We start from the raw sequence: 7,069 nt of genomic DNA, 5'->3' as shown, positions 1-7,069 counted from the left end.
TCCCTGCATGCTCTCAACACTTGTTTTAGTTTGCTTCAAATCTGTAATGGATTGCTATCATTGTCAGTAATGGTCAGCTCTCTTAACGTGGATTGAGACCCCTGCAGTCTTGTCCCAGACCACATTTCCAGCACTGTCTCTTCTGGTCCGAATCATCCTATTCAGAATTATTTGACTTCTGTTTTGTTTTAGACAGCAATATCACTTAGTCAGCCATTCCCCATCTCTCCAAGGCAGAGAGCACATTAAGGTTCATGATGCTGTGTTCATAAAGCCTTTTTGTCCCATGTTATGTTACACATAGACATTACTTCCTCCTCAGTTACTTCAAGCCATGGACTGTTTTACTCATCTTTCTATTATTTGTGACAGAGGCAGGCCTCAGGTGTAATTGTCTAAAGTCTTTGGGTGTGCTGCTTTTTCCCTATAAAGGGCAACATTAATCTTTTGCTTCTTTTATTTTGTTGTTTGATTAAGTATTCAGCCCCCACCCCGCCACCTCAATTGTGCTTGGTTATGACAAACAAGGCAAATGTGTTACAGAGTTCAAGACCACTGGGAAAAGACCACCAGACCCAATTCAGATTTTAATTAGCCAAATTTCATTGCTGCAGCAAGACTGACAGTCTCGAGGCCAGATAAGGGACTGCAGTGAAGCCAGGAGGGGAAAGGAATCTTTTCTAAAGGCAGAGACCACAAGCAGTTGCAAGGACAGTGGGGTCACACTGACCCTTAAATGTTGCAAGAAGCAAGTTTACAGAAGCCAAAACAAGCAGTTGTTAGCAATTTTCTTCACAGATGAATAGAGACCTTGACAGCAAGAAACACGGTTGCAATGTCTGGGTGGCGATATTCCTTTCTGTGCTCAGCTATTTCTAAAAGGAAAACAAATTTCTGGGGGGAGTGACTTACTGGAACTAAATTCAGACCTTGAACTGGCTGCCTCTCTGATTTTTAAAGTCTAACGTGGCTACTTTGTACAGAATGGAGTTCTCTAGTCATTACAAATGGAGAAGAGGAAAGAATATCCTGGCAGTTATATGCAATAAGAGTGAGGGAAGGGTTTCTGGAACTGAAAATCTAGGCATTCGAAAGCCTCTTATTAGGCTGCAGACTGCTTATCCCTAAATCAAACTTCTTCCTCCCAAAGCTCAAGTGTCATTACAGAAGAGGGGGCAGAAGATTGTAAAAGCCAGAGGAGGTGGATGACCACAGAGCAGCAGAGTTTTCCAGACAGTTGGTCTGTTACTCATATGAACTCACAGCATGCGTAAGTCCATCCAAGCTCAAACTAGGCAAAATCCCAGTATAGACGTGGGGAAGTGGGGAAGAAACCCCAACCCTACCTGAGGAACTATGGGTAATCAGTGGATTCTGGGAAGGGGAGAGTCAGTCTCATTTAAGGGTGAGACTCTTGGTAGGTTGACCAGGCTCCACTGAATGAACCCACACCAAAGGACATTTGGGAACACAAACTTAATTTTATAGGCCTCTTATTTGAGTACCGATCTCTTTTCCCACACTTCCATTCTGCTACGTATCTTCCTTAGCTCTCTACTTTCCCATGGGCCACTTGGAGACTTCACTCCAAATGCATTGCCCACTCCACATGAAGGCAATATAGTCTCCCTATGTCAGATGCTCTAGTAAGAACCAGTACCTTTTGTAGTATTGTGTTTTAGAAGTAAAATGACCCCCATAGGCTTCTGTGTTTGAATACTTGATCCCTAGCTGATGTCACTATTTTAGGAGGTAGGGCCTGGCTGCAGGAAGTGGGTGGCTGCAGGAAGTGGGTCACTGCAGGGAGTGGTACTTCCCATTTGAACTCTCTGCTTGCTGGCTTACCACAATGTAAGGAATCCCAGCCTTATGGTCCTATCACTATGAACTCATCTTCTCTGACATGAGGGACTGTTCCCTCTCAAACCATGGGCCTAGATATTATCTATATGTTTATGCATATATATGTGTGTGTGTAAATATATATATGTAAATATATGTATATGTATATGTATATGCCTATAGAGTCAAATTTGTGTCCCCAATGCACTTTGATATAAACATTTTAAATTATTTTATTTATTATTTTTACATTTTATGTGTTTGAATGTATTGCCTGCATGTATGTGAGGGCACTCATGTCATGCAATGCCCATGGAGGTCAGAAGAGGGCATTGGATCCCCTGGAACTGGAGTTAGGATGGTTGTTAGTCACTACATGGGTGTTGGGAACTGAACCCAGGTCCTCTGCAAGAGCAGTCAGTGCTCTTAATGGCTAAGCCATCTCTCCAGCCCCCTGTTGTAATTTTTTTAATTAACTTTTTTACCTTTGAGAATTCATACATGAGTACCATCTTTGCATTATTTCCATCCTTCCCAATCTCCTATCAACTCCTCCCATGTTTGCCCATTCCTTCTCAATTCCTTGTCCTCTTCTTTGTTATTGTTACATGCACATGCATTCATCTATAAACACACACACACACAAACATACGCAATGCACTGAGTCCATTTACTGGTGTTTCATGTGTACCTGTGTTTAAGGCTGCCCACTTGGGATTAGATAATCGTTCCCTAAGAAAATTGATTCTCCCTCCCTCAGCATCCACTGATTGTCTGCAGCTCTTCATCTTGAGATGGGACTCTGTGACCTTCCCTCCATCCACCTTGGCATGTCATCTTGTTTTGTCATTATGCAGGTCTTGTTAGACGACCATACCATGGAGATTTATTGGTATAGCTTTCCTAACATTTCTAGATTGCATTAACTAGCAGCAGGTGCCTTGCCTTGTTCCTCTGGTTCTTACATTCTTTCTGACTCTCTTCCATGATGTTTCCTAATTCTTAGGTGTAGAGGTTGCATTGTAGATGTGTCACTTAAGGTTGAGCACTCACAGTCAGTGATTCTCTGAGTTTTATCAGTTGTGGAACTTTGTAATAGTCTCCATCTGTTGCAAAAAGAAGTTTCTTTAATGAATGGTGAGAGGTACTCTTGTCTGTAAATATAAGGATGCATATTTAGAATACAGTAAGAAATTACATTGCTTTAGGGGTATGAGCAAAGTTTTTCTCCAATATCTATGACCTCTCCACCCATGTGTGGCTATGTTTACAGTGCCACACATGAGTTCCCTCCCATTGAGTGCCTTGAGACCAATTAGATAGCTGTTGATTTTTACCGGTATAAATTTATAAACTGCTATACTGATTGTGGAAGCTGCCAGTACTTACCAAACATGCAGCTTCTACCTGCCCCAGCTTCCCTGACAGCTACACTGCTATGCATCTGCTCATTAGTACTGGGGAAAAGGAAGCCTAGTGCTTTACATCCTGATCCACATAGGATCTCCCACATTCTCTGTCTCCATCGTGGTGATCTGGGAGTCTCCATGTTGCAGAAGGGTCTTTAAAATGGAGGACAGTTCATTGATTACCTAACTTTGAGTGTGCTGTTTGAAATCTTAGGGCTTCATTGTTCATGTAGAAGAGCCAATGTGAACTGAGCTTAGTCTGAGGTATACATTAAAACTTGAAAATAGTCCATGAGAATTTTCTGGTTGCAAATACAGAAGTAAAATCAGAAAATTCATTTGGAAGAAATCAAGCAACTGCAGCCTATTTTTCAAGTGAGATTGTTGTGAAAATTTAAATGCTGAACAAATGCTATAGATGCTTAAGTTGATAATTAAGGTAATCAGAAGGAAATACATTTCCCACGCGCAGATATAAATTTATCCCCAAAATACGTTGGTCCCCTTCTAGTATTCTTTCCAAACTCTTAATTATAGAGATTACTAGCTCAAGGAACATGAGGTTAAACATCTGCTTCCTAAAATAAAGCCAAAAGCTCAAAACAAATAGGATGAATCATACTCAAAGCAAAGAATGAGCTGCTAAAATTAAATACCTCCACCAACAGCTCATCCTTCTAATGAGACAGTGTTACATGTCAAGTATTTAGTGGTGAGGTTACAGATGTGTAGTGCGAACAACGGAGAGATGCTCTCAGCATTCTTCTGTGCCCATTCCCTTTCACTGGCCTTCTCTCTCTTATAGGGAATCAGATTCTTTATGCTTCTTCAGTAAATAGCAGTAGTTTCGAGCCTGTGCCACTGTCTTACTCTAATCCTTCCAGGACAGCAGCAAAGGCAGCAGTTTCTGTACATTGATGGGAGGGCTGGGGTACACCTTGGCCTCCAGGCTGTTCTCTAGTGGGAGAATAGTAGTCTTCCTCTGTCTGATACCTGAGATATCAACATTTATTACTTTGGTAGTAAAAGTAACAAAGGTAAATGTCTTTTGATTTTTTTTTTTGGTGTGTGTGTGTGTTTTATTGCTTTTGAGAGATTGTGCTTTTTTGTTTTTTTAAAAAAAATTGTTTAGGTTAGTATAAGAAGTACTAAGTTTTCATCTTATTTTCATAAATATGTGTCATGGCACTTTGAGTTCCTTCATTCCCCTCTCCAATAGCCCTCTTCTAGCTCCCTTCCACTTTCAGGATGTTTCTTTTTCTTTCCTCAGTCATACCCCCTTCTGCTTTCTGATCATACAATCCTCTCTTTTCCTTTCCTCCCCTAGGGTCTGTTCCTTAGGGCTGGAGAGATGGCGCAGTAGTTAAAAGCATTTATTTCTTTTACAGAGGAACCGGGTTCAGTGCCCAGCGTCCACATCAGTGACCCACAACTACCTGTAATTCCAGCTCCAGGGGATCCAACATCCTCTCACCTCCATGGGCACCTGCATGCATGTGGTGACATAAACTCACTCAAGTACATACACAAAAATAAAATTAAAAATAAATCTTAAAAAAAACTCTTCCTCTCCTCTCCTCACCTATATATACATATGCACACATATATAATTTAAAATGTAGATTTTAACATGCGGCATTTGTCTAAGTCTGCCTTAGTTTGCTTAACATAATGATTTCCTGTTCCACTAATTTCCCTGTAAATGCCATGATTCAATAGTTAATGGAGACTGTGGGCAGGAGCAGACGTACAAAAGCTGGGTGCAGACCATAAGTCTCTGTAAGTTTCTCCACCCCCCATGATATAAACTATAATAAATTCACATAAAAATATGTTATATGGGTTGTCTGATAGTGCAAGAGACCCCAAAAGAACTCTGGCAACACTCTATATCCCCAGCTGGCCTGGAACTCACTATGTAGAGCAGGATGACTTTGAACTCACAGAGATTCTCCTGCCTCTGCCTCCTGAGTGCTGGGATTAAAGGCATGCACCACCATGTCCATTAAAAAATTATTTATTATTTTTACTTTATGTGTATGAGTGTAAGTGCACCTGTGTCATGTAATGCCATGTAGGTCAGAAGGGGGCCCATGTTATGCAATGCCTGTGGAGGTCAAAAGAGGGCATTGAATCCTCTGGAACTGAATATGGACAGTTGTGAGCCACCATGTGGGTGCTAGGACCTGAAACCAAGTTCTCTGCAAGAGCAGCCAGTGCTCTTAACTGCTGAGTTATCTCTCCAGCCCCATGATTCCATTTGTTACAGCTGCATAAAATACATGGTGTGTCTGTGCTGTATTTTTCTTATCTAGTCATCAGTTAATGGACAGCTAGACTGGTTCCATTGGCTGGCTGTTGTGAATACTGCAGCGGTAAACACAGATGTGCAAATACCTCTGAGGTGTGTTGACTTAGAATCTTTTGGGTATATAGACCCAAGACAGGTGTAACTGGGTCATCTGAAATTTCTATTTTTAATTTTCTAAGTAATCTCCATACTTATTTCCAAGGTAGCTGAATGTGTTAACAGGCCTACCAGCTGTGAATGGTAGTTTCCCTTTCCCTTCGTCCTTGCCAGAATTTGTTGTCATCTGTTTTCTTGATGATAGCCATTCTGATTGAGGTGCATGAAATCTCAAAGCAGTTTTAATTTGCATTTCCTTGATGGTTAAGGGTGTTGAACACTTTTAAAGTATTTATTGACCATTTACGTTTCTTCTCTTATAGCCTATCTATATTCAGTTCATTAGCCCATGTAACGAATGGATGATTTGAGTTTCAGTGTTAAATCTTTATAGTTCTTTATATGTCTACTAATCCCCTGTCTAGTGTGTAGTTGGCAACGATTCTTCCACATTCTGTAGATGTTTCTTTTATACTGGTTTGTTTCTATGTTAGGGAGATATTTTAAAATTTCATGTATTTCTCTTTGTCAGCTGTTGGGGTTATTTCCTAACTATGAAGTTTTTTTCAGAAATCTTTGTCTATGCTTATAGCTTGAAGCATTTTATCTCTTTGTGCTTATAGCTTGAAGCATTTTATCTCTTTGTGCTTATAGCTTGAAGTATTTTAACTGTTTTTCCTCTAGCACTTTCTCAGTTTCAGGTCTTTGGTCCATCTTGAATTGATTTTTGTGCAGGGAGAGAAATATGAATCCAATTTCCTTCTTCTACATGTAGAAATCCAGTTTTGCCAGCACCATCTGTTGAAAATATTATTTTTCCCATGTTTATTTTCAATTCCTATGTCAAAAATTACGTGACCTCTGTGTGGGTTCTCTATTCAATTTTGTTGGTCTACATGTCTGTTTTGGGGCCAGTTCCAGGCTGTTTGTTACTATGTCTCCATGATATAATATGAGATCAGCTCTTGCGATAACTGCAGCATTGCTCTTTCTGTTAAGGATTGTCTGAGCTATTCAGGATAGATATTTTGCTTCAGTATGAATACTGGAATTATTTTTTCTAGTTCTACAAAGAAAGCCACCGGGATTTTGAGGAGGGCTTTATTGATACTACAAATCGCTTTTGGTAATACAGTAATTAAAAAAACTTTATCAATCCATTATGGTGTTTAATAATGGAAACACCAAGTAAATTCTGATTTACTTGGTCCATGAAAAACCAAGTAAATTCTGATAATATTTTTAAAAATAGATTCATCATTATTAAACAACACAATGGATTGAGAAAAGCTTTTTGAAAACTGCTGTATCCTAAAATTGTCCCTTGCAAGAACTTTTAAACTTCTGTATGTCAAAATATAATTTTCATTAAAGGCAGACTGATACTAATTCATAAATAGACAGGTGCTCA

General features: G+C 39.8%; 1 pseudogene; it reads left to right on the top strand.

The window, feature by feature from the left end:
* The window catches only part of LOC115072518, a 9,695-nt pseudogene extending 3,409 nt beyond the window's left edge, over positions 1 to 6,286 (top strand).
* The last annotated feature ends 783 nt before the right edge of the window (positions 6,287 to 7,069 follow it).

This window comes from Nannospalax galili, unplaced genomic scaffold (assembly GCF_000622305.1).
Source record: "Nannospalax galili isolate Female #2095 unplaced genomic scaffold, S.galili_v1.0 scaffold1282, whole genome shotgun sequence".
NCBI classification, from domain to species: domain Eukaryota; kingdom Metazoa; phylum Chordata; class Mammalia; order Rodentia; family Spalacidae; genus Nannospalax; species Nannospalax galili.
Note: the sequence above shows the minus strand (reverse complement) of the source record. Positions and strands in the feature narration are given on the sequence as shown.